Raw genomic sequence first — 15,280 nt, 5'->3', positions numbered from 1 at the left:
CTTTCAATGAAACTGGAAGCCTCCAATTCAATTTGGAGAGATTCGGAAATATTCGACAATTCGGCCATAGACACAGCTTTATATCTTTTTTTTCTACATACCTCAAGGTAACAGGAGTGGCTCATGAACACTGAAATGGTGGGGTAAATGGAGCATCCCATGGGAGCATTGCGGGGGGGAGCGGCATCCCTTGCGTGCTTGGCGGTGCACCCGGAAGTGGACCAGAAGTACTCCAAATCAGAATCAAATCTCCAGAAGTACCCCAAATCAGAATCAAATCTTCAGATTCAGATTCAGCCGAATCGAATTGAGACAGTGATCCAAATCAGCGAATTGAATCACTGTCCCCCAAATTGGGCCAAATCCGAATTGAACACTGCCCACTTCGCACACCCCTACTGCACAGTAACAACTGTACAGTCGGGCGCACATGTAGACACGCCCACTGACTGTACAGGATTAAACTCTACTCCAAATAGAACAGGATATCCCTCTTCGTGGGCTTTCCTGGGGAGTGGGGCCAAAGTGGAATTCCTACCCTTTACACAAGGGGAACTGAAACCCAGACCAATTAGGGTCAGTGGTGTCCACTAATTTTGGATGCCCAATTTGGAGCCACCTAGAATGTGATATTTCAGAGGACAGAGCAGTACACAGCATTGAAAGTACATCATCACTGACTTCATGTACCACTATGCATTCGTAGCAGATTGTCTGTTCATCATATAGTCAAGTTCATTTCTTCCTGAACTCAGCAGAGGAGATGCAATCAGGCTTTCAGGAAGAGATGAACTTAACTGTATTCTAAACCAAGGAGGACTCCTTTGTTCCCATCATCCTTACTGATTTCCCTTAGCCCTACTAGTCATGGAGTTATCCCTACTAGTCATGGAGTTATCCCTCATGTTATACCCTTCCTTTTTTCTTGCCCATGTTCTGCCCTTTATCCTCTTAATTACTACCAAGTGCCATTTATTGCCCCCTTTTCTTCTTGCCATGTACTGCTGTTTGGTCCTTATTTGCTGCCTTCCCTTTCTTTCTGAATGCAGAGGGGCTTAGAGACAAAGCTTTCTCTTTCTTGAATGTGGAGTCGTGGCACTTTGGCCAGAAGATGAACTATCCTCTAGGATTCTCCACTTCCATTTGTATTTTTTTGTAATGTTTTCCTCCTATCAGTTGTATTCCTCATTATCTTCAACTTGGAGGGATTAGATGATTAGAAACATTGATCATGCAATGTGATGCCATGGCCATATAATTACAGGTTTAATCTCTCCTCTCTCTGGCAGTATGGAATGTAACTGGATCACAATCACCCTGCGCTAAGCAACACCTGACCATTGTCTCCTAGCATCAAATGCTCTGTCCCATGATTGGCTATGTCTGTCTCATTGAATAAAATCCAAATGCTTCCTTCCATTAGGGTTGGAGTACTTTTGTAGCCATGATGGTCTGGGCAACATGCAAAGATTAAGGTGATTTTAGGGACACTTTTTTTGGACCAACTGTATAGCTGGGAAAGAATTCCCCATTTCAATTTCTACTTTTTCTGTCATGTTTGTCTCCCAGTCACAGTCTTTTTGCTTAGTTAGAGAAGTTTATGGGCACCAAGTGCCCTTCTTCTGTGCTCTTGACTAACATTGCTCCCAAATGATGTCCCCTGCTTGCTTCTCACTTGCACTCCCTTTGTCATGCACAGGACACAGAGCCCCTAGCCCCACGCTTGACTTCCTCAAACCCCTCCTCCTCCTGCCCCACCCTTCTCCTTCCTGACTGGGAGTCTCTGCCACCCACCGGAGCCCTCCCTGGAAGGAACCCGAGGAGAATCCCAGTCCTTTGCTGCCTCCCCCAGATCCTGTCAGGCACAGCTCAGCTGCTCTGCAGAAACAGGTGTAGGAACAGGGAAATGGCAGGAGGAAATGGGTAGGGAGAAATAGAAGAGGGAGGAAAGGCCCCTGTGGAAGTCAGAGGAGTGGTGGGAGCTCTTGTTGGGTCTGCAGCAATCTGGGCTTGACCTCCAGTGGCTGAGACTTGGAGCAGCCCCTTTGTTTTCAGTGCAGCAGCACCCGAGTCAGAGTGACAGACAGCTGGACAGACAGACAGAGCTGCAGAGGATCAAAACTCCCCCTCCCCCACATCTAAAGGGCACAACTGGGTATTTTGTCCCAAGCCTAATCATTGCAGGGGACCTGAACTGGCTGAGATTTGGCAGAGCTCACAGGTGGCATTTCTACCAAAGTTACCACCATGTTGTTGCGTGCTTGGGCATTGTGACCTGGGCCTGAATTACAGGCCGTGACTAAGAAGGGTCACAACCCTGAACTCATTAACCACGAGAAAGGGTTGGGGACCAGGCAGAGAGAGGGGCTCAACTGCACCACTTGGCACAAACCCAAGGTGGCACCTGTGGGGCAGGAGGGATGGACAGATAATAGAGAGGTGGCCCTGGGACCAGAAATAGGAATCAGATCCTCCCTCACCTGTATGAGCTTCAGCCAGAGAGACCTGCCACTATGAAGGTCTGTTCAGGTCTGAGCCTCTGGCCTGGGGTTCTGGAACTGGCCCTGATTGCAATCAGGATTTCAGGAAGAAATGAAGTAATTTTTCAAATCTGCGTAGCAGATTGTCTGTTCATCATATAGTCAAGTTCATTTCTTCCTAATTGCATCTCCTCTGCTGAACTCAGTCCCATCAATGTGGTAACTGGAGCCATCCACAACCAGACACTGTCCATATCATTCAGAATATCATGATTATATTGCACCCGTCCTTGAAACAATCTCAGCTCTGGACTTGATTCAGTGATTGGGAAGGGACATTTGTGGTCTTGTCCATTAATGATCAGGCCATAGCTGGCATCACTGGCATATCAGGTATCACTGGTGGCACTCCTTGATTTGTGCTTGCATATTGTTGTTTAAAAGTGCTATGGTTCATTTTGCCAAACGTGGGCATAATAACCCTCTGTCTTTGATTCTGTCAGATAAAATGTATTTGACAGGGGTATGCACTATTTTCAGTATCACTGATTCCATCCCGTTTAAATAGCTCCACTGCTGGAGGCCCCATAGCAGAGCAAGCACCTCTTTATTCACACAGAGTGAATTCTTGCTCTACTGTGCTGAAGCTCAGGGAACTGGCTTCCTTCCTGTGCTTAAGTCTTAATGTAAGATTGCACCAATACTCTTAACAGTGGTGGCCAGTTCTAATGTAAATGGTTTGTCAATTTGTGGACACGTAAGTGCTGTTGCATTCATGAGGGCAATCTCTAGTGCTTTCCCTGCTATAAAGTGCATATCATTGCACTACCATGTTGTGCCTTTTTTAATAAATCATGTAGTGGTGCTGCCTTTTGTATGGATTTTTTGATAAACTCATGTAGAAAAACAATTAGACTAAGGAAGGATCTTAACGTGGTCATGTCAGTGGGTGCAGGCAACTTATGTATTAACTCTATGTGCTGCTGGTCTGGACTGTATCCAGTGGGTCCCAGCTCCAAACGAAGGTATTTTACCTTCTGGGTGACTGACTACATTTTTTGCCAATTAATTTTGAATCCGGTGTTCTCGATTATCCCCAGGAATCTTCTCATCTGGTCTAGGCAGTCTTGTTCCATAGTGCCTGTGATCAAAATATCACCTATGTATAAGATAACATTAGTATGATCTTCATCATAAAGTGCACCACACATCTGATTCACATATTTATTACAGATCACAAGGGTATTTTGATACCCTTCTGGCAGTCGGGTGAATGTGTATTATCTATTCCAAAAAGTAAAGGTAAATGTATGCCATGATTGATTGCGCAATGAAATCACACAGAATGTATTTGACAGATTGATCACTGTAAAGCATGTAGTGCCATTAGTAACTGCCACCATGATTTCAGGATACTGTGCTACCACCAGTACAATGACACGGTTTACGTTGTTTAAAGTGCAGTAATTGATGGTAAGGCACCAAGTTACCCCATCTACCTTCCTGATGGGCCATGCTGGGCTGTTACGCATAGACTATATTTCTATAAGCACATTCTGATCCAAAAGGGCATTGACTGTTTTCTGGATTGTTATTCAACAATCTAGGTATACGGGGGATTTATATTCAGGATTTATTTTGAGGTAAACTACAGAAATAAATAACTGTTCTCATTTCCAGTTCTGTTATTTTAACGTCTAGAATATGAACCCTGGTTTAGTAGTCTACATATAAATCATATCAGAACCTAATCATGAAGGTGAATTTCTAGGGATAGCATACATCACAAGGAGAGAGATAGGGGCAACACTAGTGACAGTGCATCTTTTAGATCAATTCATTTACACCATAATTCCCCTAAAACATCCTTGTGGCACTCTGAGCAAATGAAGTTAAGTGTGGAACTGTTAGGCTGGATTATCCTATTTAACTAATCCTGTTCTCCGCTGGCTTGGGCTGGGACTCCAGCTTTCTGATGGATTGTATATTTTTGTTCAAAAAATGTTTGAGCTAAATTGGGATGGGAAATAGTTTGTCTTCTTCCTAATTAATCCTATAATTCGGGTTTCCAACTGTTTATAAATTTATGGACAGTCAGTAAAAATTCAGGCTAAAAGTGCCTATCCATAAAAGCCTGCTTATGGACATTGAAAAAACAAAAGCAGTGCTTTACTTCCAGCTCACCACACCCCCACACCGAGCGCAGCACATGCCTGGAAGAGGCATCATGTTAGTTTGACCCAGCTCGCCTAATGTCTGTATAGATCGCACGCAATCTACGGGGCTTTTGGGTACTTTTATCTAATAGCTGATTGAATCAGCTGTTAAATAAAATTGCAAATAAGCCCCACTGAAGCACCTCATTTATACAGACACTGGGGAGCTAGGTCAAACTGACATGCTTCCTCTCCTGGTAAAGCAGTGTTTTTGGGGTTTTTTCATGTCTGTCAAGCAGCCAAAATCTGTAAATAATTTTAAGTCCTCTGTAAAAACAATCAAGATCCAGCTGCTTTTTGAAGATACCTCTTGGAAAGAAGCTGGACAGCAGGAGCTTCATTGAGGCACAGACAACACAAAACAGCACCACCTGGTATCTGCTATTCCCCAACCTGTAATACTGCTGAGTTGCAGATAGATTTCTTTGGGGAGTCCAAGCTAGAATGAGGGGAGTAGGATTGGCCAGGGTAAAGCTGGGGAGTAAGCTTGGAGGGGCAGCACTGTATGGGGTGCAATTGGAGGTGTCAGGGTATAGGGCCAATAGGGGAGCTGTGTTGCTGCAATGACACAATGCTCCAATCCCAGAATGTTTTTTTTTTACTGACAGAAAGAACATCCGTCTGTTTAAAAAAAAAAAAATAGCCTGTCAGTAAAAAGTTTGCAGATTGTCAGTAAAAAAAAAAAAAAAAAAAAAAAAAAAAAAAAAAAAAGCGCCTTGAATTTTCTATCTATTATAACCATTCATTTCCCAGATGAAACCCAGTGTCTCTGGTTTGGAATCTGAATCTTTTTGAGTAAGGAGCCTGTCATGGCAGGGGTCCTCCAGGAGGGCCATGATCTCCTTGAGGCCCCTTCCTCCATGCCAAGTCAGCCCAAGGGCACCCTCTGATTCTAGCCCACCACGTCTTTGCTGTTAGATAAGGTTGGGAGGCTGCCTTATGTCTTCTTGGACACGGTTCATTGTGACCTCTGTCCCCTTGGACCCCCGGACCCCTTGTGGGTCTTGTCCTGCAAATGGATGCCCTGGGCACCCTAGCCTTATGGGCTATGCGTGGCTCCAACCACCCCTTATACCACGCCCCAAGCCTCGCAGTTGGACTGGATGTTGTTCGGTCTCTTGGTCTGCTCTCACGCCCGTCTCTCGGGCCTCCTCTATACTGCCTCCCGGCTCTCGGGCCTTCTCCGTACTGACGCCCCCTCCTGGGGCTCTCTATGCCCACTCTGGGCCTTCTCTGTGCTGCCGCCCTCTCTCTGGGGGTGCTCCGTGCCGCCTCTGGGCCTTCTTAAGAACACCGCCCCTCTCTTGGGGCTCTCTCTCTAATGCTGCCCCTTTCCTGGGGCTCTCTATGCCCACCCTGGGCCTTCCCTGTGAAGCCACCCTTCTCCTGGGACCTTCCCTGTGAAGCCACCCTTCTTCTGGGGCCTTATGTGCCCACTCTGGGACTTCTCAGTCAAGCCACCTGTCTCTCGGGCCCACCGCACTGCTACCCCCTTTCTCCAGGGCCCACCGCACTGCTACCCCCTGTCTCCGGGGTTTACCGCAGTACTACACCCTTCCTCAGGGGCCCACCACGCCCACACTGGGGCTTCTCAATAATGCCCCCTCTCTGGGGCTCACCATGCCCGCACTGAGGCTTCTCAAGCGCCCCCTCTCTGGGGCTCGGGTCTATGCACCCCGCAAGCTGTGCCCTTACTGGCGCCAGGATCCCCACGCTACTGTGGGTCTCCTATGAGGATACTGTGCCCTCATTGGCGCTGGGGCCCCCACACCACTGTGGGTCCCCATGAGGCCTCCTCCAACCCCTTATAGCCTCACCCAAGCCACTGGTGTAATACATAACAACAATGCAAAACACAAGCCCCTAGGCTGTAACACAAATTGAAGTCACCTGGCTATAACTTAACATCATTGCTCAAGCCTCCAGAGCTGCCATAAGCTGTACTTGCAATCAGGCTTCTTCCCGCATCCTGGCTTGGGGAGCTCCTGCCTCTCTGGCTGCTGGCAGAGAACTGCTAGCCTGGCCTCAGCCTCTGGGCCTTGTGAGGGCCAGGCCCTGCCCCTTCCGGTCAACTGACCTCCTGGTTGCCCCTGGCAACCCACAGCTGGGCTCCTTATTCCCTGTCAGGGCTCTTTCCCCAGCAGTTTCCCCTCTCTAGGAGCAGGGCACTAAGGTGCCCTGCGACAGAGCCCAATATTCAGCTCTTGATAAAGGAGACTATTTCATAGACCTAATGTATCAGGCAGAGGGAGAAAGCATATACAAAGCAGTGTTTTCAATTTAAGCTTAAGTGAGACTGAAAAATTGCAGCCAGATCACCTTTATTTGTTTTAAGAGAGATCCCTGTCCTAAAATTTGAGGAGATTCTTATGTGAGCTAACTTTCTGTGCCATAGCTCAAGAACAGAGTTAAAAGACTGATGGATGTAACGTGTGTGTGATTAGAGAAAGGGTGGGTTTGTTTGTCTCCATATACACACTTTCCCAGGGGATCTACACAATTTCACTGGGTTAATAATGGAGTAAATTGTATTCTGAAATTTAGTCTCATCATGCTGGTGTGTGTCTGTGTGTTGTTATGAAGCGGGCTGGGTAATATTATATCCCATTGCTAATTTTCTTTATGAACCCAGTTTCTGTAATTTGAAACGTGAATTCTAGTTTAATCACATAAGTAAGGATACTTACAGCAAAACAAGCATGGAACTAAATTTCCAGGGATGTGCAGTATCAGAATGGGATATACAAGTGATGTTATTTACTGTGTACCACAAAAATAGCTGCCTTACTTATCCTTTTAGGGGGACATTTCAGGTGTGTTTTTACCATATTCTAGAAATAAAATTGAATTTTGGAGTTGAACTGCCTTGGGAGTTAGAATATTCTGCTTCATTCCTAAGTACAGCTGTTTGTGACTAATGTTGAGCATTATGAGATCCGTGTTGAACTTGCTGCCTCCAGTCTGCTAAGTCTATAGAGATTACAAATTAAAACCATCATATTTTTGGCTCAAAGAGGTTGGATGCAGCTAGGAATTTTTTGCTCCTCAGGGATACAGCAACTTCAGACTCCTCACAAACACTGATAACAGCAGCTCCAGCCAGCTAAACGCATGTGCCTCTTTTTAAAACTAAAGGCACAACAGAAGTAGCTATTTCTGATTCTAAACTACCATTCTGATGTTAGACAATTCTATTCTTGCAGCTCCTGCTTGACACCGGTTGCTATAACAATCTAACATGGTCCGTTACAAATATTTTCATGTCGCACCAGGTTTTATTGCCCTGCCACCATCTTGACTTTATTCTGCATCTTGACTTTATCCTTAAACTGATTAAGTTAAAAAGTAATTTTGCAGGACGTTTTTGTGAGCAAAAACAACCTAGTTTTTAGGAGTGCAGTCTTTCAGAAAATTAAAACTTATTTAGTAGGAATTGTTTCAATAAGGAGATTTATTTTAAAAGGGGAATTAACATTTCTCCCTGTTGAAAGCATTTTTAATCCAACTGCTAAAAATATTTTAAAATTTATAAAAGTTCTTTTTAAGTGGTTCCAGCTAAAGTCTTTAAATTAAAGCAGCTCTTTCCTTACAATGGTACTGATCCCTCCATAAGAACAACAAAGGGTAGAAACTTGATGCTGCACATTTGAACTTCCATTTTTGCAGGAAGCTTGATTTACCACTTCTCTGTACTGTGCGTAGACATTTACACAAGAGGGGGTAAAATGATAACAAGTCAAAAAAGTAGGCCCAGTAGTTGCACATGGGTGGAAGGCTGCATAATTTCCACAATACTGATGAAGCAGGCTCCTATTTCCTTAATTTTAGGAGCTGTATTGTTCTGACTTCACTAGTCCTGGCAATGAAGTGATACAGCGCTGAAGCATGTCAAGAGGGTCGTGTTTGGATACAAAGTTTCCTACTGCACATTACCTTTGCATTTGTAGGCATACACTCTGCCATACCACCACCTGAAAATAAATTTTGCAATAAGACTATTGGAAACCTAACTCCCAAATTCTGGGCTGTGTATTTTTTTTCAAGGTGATTGGGTCTGACAAACTACAGGTGCCTATACATGTGCTCAGGGGTGAGGAGAGGCTGTTTTAATTAGAGTGGTTCCCCAACAGCCACACTAATTAAAATGGCTCATCGTGGCAAGTATTAAGACCCCCATATTTTAAAATGGCCACTGGGATGCTGTAACTAGGATGTGTAAATCTGAAGTTAGTAACTACGGATGTGTGTAGATAAAACAGGGGCCCTAAACTGAAGCAGTTTTAAAAAACACTGCTTCAATTTAGGGCCAATTAAACCCCTGTGGCGTGCACACACTCCACTGACTTACCTGACTCTCCAGCGGAGAGGGGAGAGCAAGCTGCCAGCGGGCGGAGCGGTCCCTGGGCTGCAGTGGGTGGGGGCTGGTGCTTCCCTCCGTGGCAGCGGCAGCTCCCCCCCAGGTGGCACCCACCCACAGGCACCTGGCTTGGGTGGTCCCAGGGGGCACCGCAGCCATGGAGGGAAGCACTGAGCCCCTGCACAGCTGAGGCAGGCAGGCAAGCTCTGGCGAGGGGGAAAAGATCAGGCTCGCTACTTGTCTTGGGCAGAACCTACTTTCCCAGGCTGCTGCCAGGCTGCCTGCAGGGCTTGCTGCAGAGCCCCTGAGCTTCATGGAGCCCCCCTGGTGCTTTGCTCTGCAGCTGTATGGGCAGCAAACTAAAACTCCTTGGAGTTTGCTGCTCCCCAAGTCATTTAAGCCACATTACACCGCTGAATTTCCTACAGCGGCTGGAATTAATGTGCAATATGCCACCAAGGCTTGCAAACACCATTAAAGCTGTGTAAAAGCATTTAGCCTGCTTTAAAGTATTGTGCACACACACTCCTAGTTTCGTCTACACGTGGCCTATGCATGTAGTTATACCCTAAGGTGTTCTTGTGGCCAGAGCAGCAGTCCTGGGTGCCACCTTTGTGGAGGGGCACAAAAGCATATGTTGCCACAGTGGCACCTAATTGTACCGCTGCAGACAGTGCAGCAGGAGCCAGCTGGCACTGTCGCTTGTGCCAGCAGCTGCCCCAGAGATGCACCTGTCCTGCTACACTTCTTGATACCCATTGATATAAACAACTCAGCACTGTTTGTGACTGATGAGCTTATGTCACATAACCTTTTATGAATTGACTATTTTAAGATTAGGTTATTTTGCAATACATTTTTACAAGGACAAAGTCCTCAATGCAGACTGACAGTGGAGTTGCATCAATTAATGGAGCAGATTAATAAAATTGCAGTACTACTTGCACTTAGCTGGTTAAAGGCCTTGCTGCAATATTTACTTGCTCTCAGGCCACTGTGGTACTGGCAGCTACTGAAGACCTGGGAGAAGGAACATATAAGAAGTGCTCAAATCTTACTCAAATACCCAATATCCTGTACACCACTGTATCCTGTTCAATTATAGCAATATTTTTATTTATTATTATTATATTGCTAATTTTTCTGCCAGAAAATGAAGAGCAGACTCCAAATCTGAGTTATTTGTGTGTAGATAACATGGTGGGGACCATTTTTTCTGAAAGGAGGATGGCCTTGAATGGTATTGAAAACTACACCCTTGCTATAGGCTCACACCATTCTGAAGGATCTGCTTGGTTGTTGTTACTGTTCCAAGTCCTGGTGAAGTAGCCGTATGGCAACTATGCTGTAATTACTCTGAAGTTTTACCTTCTGATCCGTGTATTTATTACAAAACCTGACAGTCAGAAGTAGCTACACAACTTAATCGTGATATTGTGAAGACAAACTCCATTCCTATCGAGTGGGGCTGTAACTGGTCTCCGTCTGCCTTTTAAGTCTTTTACACTGGCAGTATTTCTTCCCTGTAGGCACTGAAAAGAGAAGAACACCACCCTCCCTTCTGCAGGCAGCTCTTTTCCTCTTGAGCTACAGGATCTGCCAGCAAATGCGGGACCTGTCTTCCCAGAGACGCCTGCATAGTGGGTGCCTAAGTGGGAGAGCAGAGCCCTCCTCAGCGGCTGCAGAGCTTTTGCCGTCCCGCTCCACAGTGACAGTTGGAAGCCCCAACGGTCACCCTTCAGGGCAGAAAGCTCAGGCAGTCAAAGGCAATGATAAGGGCTGGTCCCAGGGGAAGAAAAAGTCTTATATTCTGTATACCACCAGTAGGTTTTGGTAATTAGATGTAACAAGGTCTGGATGAATGAGCTGAGGGTAGGGAATAGGGAGTGATTTGGTCCAGGCAGGCCTAGCTTTGCCTTATTCACTGTGAAGTATCACCAAGCCATTTCACATCATTGTCTCAATCCCATTATCAGGCACTTCAATAGGTCACAAGGGCATCGTGAGAATTAAGTAAAGCTTTTTGACATACGAACACAATAGAAGCCCTTATTTTTTATTTATTATTTTTCAGGAAAAATAATAAAGGAATCCAAGTACTTAGTCACTAAAGTTAGTGCAGCCTGGGACGGATTAATGCACAGACAAACTAGGCACATGCCTAGGGCCCTAGAGTGAAGCAGGGGCCCAGCTGTACTAATTTTACATATTATAATTATTGAGTGAAAAAAAGTAGGGGCCCATGAGTTTTTTTTGCTTAGGGCCCAGTAAAGGGTTAATCCAGCCCTGGGTACAACCAGAAACAACAAAAAAAAGGGAATTTCTTTGCTGTGGGGAGGAGATTTAGGATCTTAGAAACATATAAAATTAACATTTATAATAAGTTGTTAGACTATGAGGGGATTATAAAATGGGGAAGAAGGGAAATAGTGATGTGAGCAATTTTGTCAGGTGGTTAAACACATCATTTTAAATAAAGAGGGTTTTGGCAACCGTGCATTCAAAAGTACATTTAAGCCTGTAGTTTTAAAAAAGTCAGTAAGAGAGAATATATTTTCATGGTTTTCATGACAAATTCTGCTGCGACAATTATTACTGCTATTGAATTTCCTACGGTCTGAAGGTCCATCAAGTGTACTTGAAAAAGTTCTGTACGCATATAAAGATTTAAAAATAAAACAAGAATTTTCCAATGTAGGCATTAAGCCTGTTGCTCCAAATATTTGCACATTTTTATTTAAATATGGCTTTTGGATTACATGATTTGTATTTGTTTGAAAATTTACTAATAGAGTCCATTTTTTTTAATGAAACTGATGGCAGTCTGGATAGCTCAGGAAATTGGTAATAGGATGCAAAGCCTTTTATTTCTACAGACTTGAAGTGAAATCCTGGCCCTGTGTAAGTTAACAGGAGTTTTATTGCCAAATGAAATGGAACCAAGAGATCATCTCTTACCTTGCAAAGGCCCAAGTTCCTTTTTCTGAGGTTCTGAATACTAGCAAATTCTTAGCCAAAAGGATCAGGCCATAATATGAAAAGCAACCCTATAGAAATGGCAGTGAGATGCTATTTTGTATCAGATTTGCTCAGCCTACGCTGAAAAATGCTTTCCCATCCCAATGGTTAGCTCCCTCAACTCAATCTGGGTACAGGGGTTGTGCTGGGTTCTTTCATTCTCACATATCATTAGCATAAAGAAGAGGCTTTCCAATGACTTTTATAAATTGTACTTTACATCAGTTATTAGCATTTAGCATGTCCAGGATGGAGGGAAAATTGGCAGTGGGACAGAGTTTTAAAGAAGGAAAAAATCTAAGGGAGAACAGATGGAAAGGGACAATGTGAGAAAAATGGGCCTCTTGTTGCCATTGGTGTAAGAGAAGGAAAAAAGAATGGAAACAAGAGTGAAAAAGAAGAGTATGACATTAAAAATAAAGATAAGCAAATTAAAACAGTAAGATACTTGTCAGACAGAAAGAGATAAATAAAGGAAAAAAAGCAATACAAAAAAACTAGAACTCTTGGTTCCAAAATGATACCTTTTATTAGACCAACTGGAAAATGGCAAGCAAATTGTCCTTTTCTGCAAGCTTTTGCGAATCAAAGTCCCTTCGTCAGGCTGTGGGAAAAGTGTAAATGGTACAAGATGGTAAAAAGTCCCCATAGTTCAGAAATAAACTTCATTTTTGCACAGAGGGAGCTGAAGATAGAAGTCTGTCCCTCTGGGTCTGTGAGAGTGTCTTTGCGAGCTGTGTAGAGTAGTTCTTTGATGTGTTGATCAGGACAATTTTCTTGCCATTTTCCAGTTGGTCTAATAAAAGGTATCATTTTGGAACGAAGAATTCTAGTTTTTTGTGTCTTTTTGTCTTAGACCAACACGGCTACCAAGTACATCCCTGAAACATGGAAAAAAAGCAAAGCGCTTTAGCTAATGTAATAGGAAAGGAACGAGAAGGATGGAACTAGAGGGAAACTAACAACAAGCTAATGTTTAAAAGAAATAAAGAAAATGTACATCATAAAAGAAAGGATAAAAATGAGGAGCTTCTGTCATTCTGAACTAGCCATGTGCAAGGGTACTCAAAGAAAGCACTGGGACAGAGACTTGTCATTGTCTTCTACTAGTATTGATACTTAGACATTTCTACAGTCTTGATACTGATGTAGTCCTGGACCTCTGAGCACCTCTCACATATTTTAAAATATGAATACCAAAAACAATCTCTCTCTCTCTCTCTCTCCTACTCAGTCTACAGTGCAAGTTTGCTCATTTTGATGGTATTGGTTCCTTTTATGGAACAAGAGTCCTAACTGCTCCAGAATCAGGCAGTTTTATACCTCCTTGTCTCAGCTTCATTATGTCTTAACATGTAACCTGTAGCTATCTGTCTTCTTTTTTAGATGATGTCTTCCCCTGATATGGAGTTCACAGGGGAGGAAGGTTCTTCATTCAAAGCTGATGCAGATGAGTTGCACCAGACTTTGCCATCACAAGCATCCCCTGACTCTAAATGCCCTGTCTGCTTGGAGACATTTGACAGCATGTTTCACTTAAATCCATGCTCACATACATTCTGCCTTCCTTGTATTCAGGAGCAGTCACAAACCAAATCAGAGTGTCCACTCTGTAAGCAGCCTTTCCAATCTATATTTCACAGTGCAGAAGATGAAGAAGATTTCAAGGAATATGTGTTTATGCCATCAGAAACTCACTCTCTTTCTAATCCTCTTTGGTGGAAATGTCCCTATCATACCTCTTTAAGGAGAGAAGATAATACAACAGGAGTCCCTTGTCTCAACAGGAGTTCCTTGTCTCAACAGACCTGGTGGTCACCACCAACTCTTGGATCGTGCAGTGGTCACGCCAAACATCAAGGAGATCAAATAATTCATGAAGTGGCTAAATCCTTTGCAAAAAGGAGACAGATTATTGCAGACCGGGCTTTTCTGAGAAGGGTATATCAAGACTCTGGAATGCAAACTCAAGAGGCTTGTCATCATAGAGATTTTTCAGGCCGTTCACAGATGCCAAGCTTAATGAAGATGATAGGGAAGCTTGGTTTAACTGGTATACTACTATTTCTTTGTTTTTATCTTTATTTTATTTTTATTTTATTATATAAATAAAATCCTACTGGGTCTTTTGATGGCCTGGGAAATAAATATGTATATGAGAAAAATGGAAAGCCCAAATCCTTGGAAAGTAAAACAGTTGTCTTGAACTTACCATAGACTCAAAACATAGGGTTAATAGACAATTTCATCCAATCTAGAAGTCACAGACGCAATGGATTTATTTAAGCACTTTTGAAATTTGTATCTTGTCATATTGAAAGTCTGTTGGGTTTAGATACTTCTTAAGTGCTTGTGCCACTTTTGAAAATAGAAACATGGCTTCTGAACCACTTTTTGGAAAAAATTGTATCCATGTCCCTTATGAATTAGATTAAACTGGCTGTCAGAACTACCTATTGATTTCCCCTCAAAATGCATTGAGCACTCTTGACTGAAACTGAGCTTAGAACAATATATATTTTTTTAGATAAGATCTAATTTCTTCGTTTTCAAGAAATTCTGAAGGACAGATGAGAATATTTCTGTCTGTTGTTGTTTGTTTTCTTCTATATTTTAGAGGGAACCTGAGCATCTCTGACAAATCTTTAAATAACTTATCTCTGAAGAAGCAGGTTTGATCTCAGCAAGTACTTTGCACTAATTACTACATAAAGTTCAGTACACCTAGGAAGAGAAATTCTTTCATATACACAAGTGCAAAGTTGACGTATCTTCATTGAGATAAATGGAGTTATTCTTGATATTATACTAGTAGAACAGAAGAATTTGCTTTGTATAGCAGTACCACCCTAACCAAATCAGAAATAAAAATTCTAGTAGGTGGTAATGAATTCCAGTTTATTTCAGTGCTAGGATTTGGAAGAATTATTTTTCTACTTTATGGTCAGAGAGACCTAGAGTCAAAATGGAACACACTGTACTTGCTGAAGCCACTGGTAGAAAGGTTACCCACTCAAATTTTGAATTGGGACTCAAAAATCAGTACCACAAAATGAACGGCTGAGTTCGGCCAATAATTATTTCCTTATTAGACTTCCATAGTCGTAAGTGTTTATATAAGATATTCTTTCATTCCATTTACACACTATAATTTATTTTCTTTGCGTATTTTATGTGGTGGTATCATTTTCAAAAATGCTGCAGACTAT

General features: G+C 43.1%; 1 long non-coding RNA gene across 1 annotated transcript in view; it reads left to right on the top strand.

Moving 5' to 3' along the window:
• Positions 1-14,928, top strand: part of LOC109283923 (uncharacterized) — a 29,153-nt gene extending 14,225 nt beyond the window's left edge. The window contains exon 2 of the long non-coding RNA XR_009460932.1: positions 13,458-14,928. This is a non-coding gene — a long non-coding RNA (uncharacterized LOC109283923). The remainder of the gene's footprint in view (positions 1-13,457) is intronic.
• Positions 14,929-15,280: the final 352 nt, after the last annotated feature.

Source organism: Alligator mississippiensis, chromosome 3 (genome assembly GCF_030867095.1).
Source record: "Alligator mississippiensis isolate rAllMis1 chromosome 3, rAllMis1, whole genome shotgun sequence".
NCBI lineage: Eukaryota > Metazoa > Chordata > Crocodylia > Alligatoridae > Alligator > Alligator mississippiensis.
Note: the sequence above shows the minus strand (reverse complement) of the source record. Positions and strands in the feature narration are given on the sequence as shown.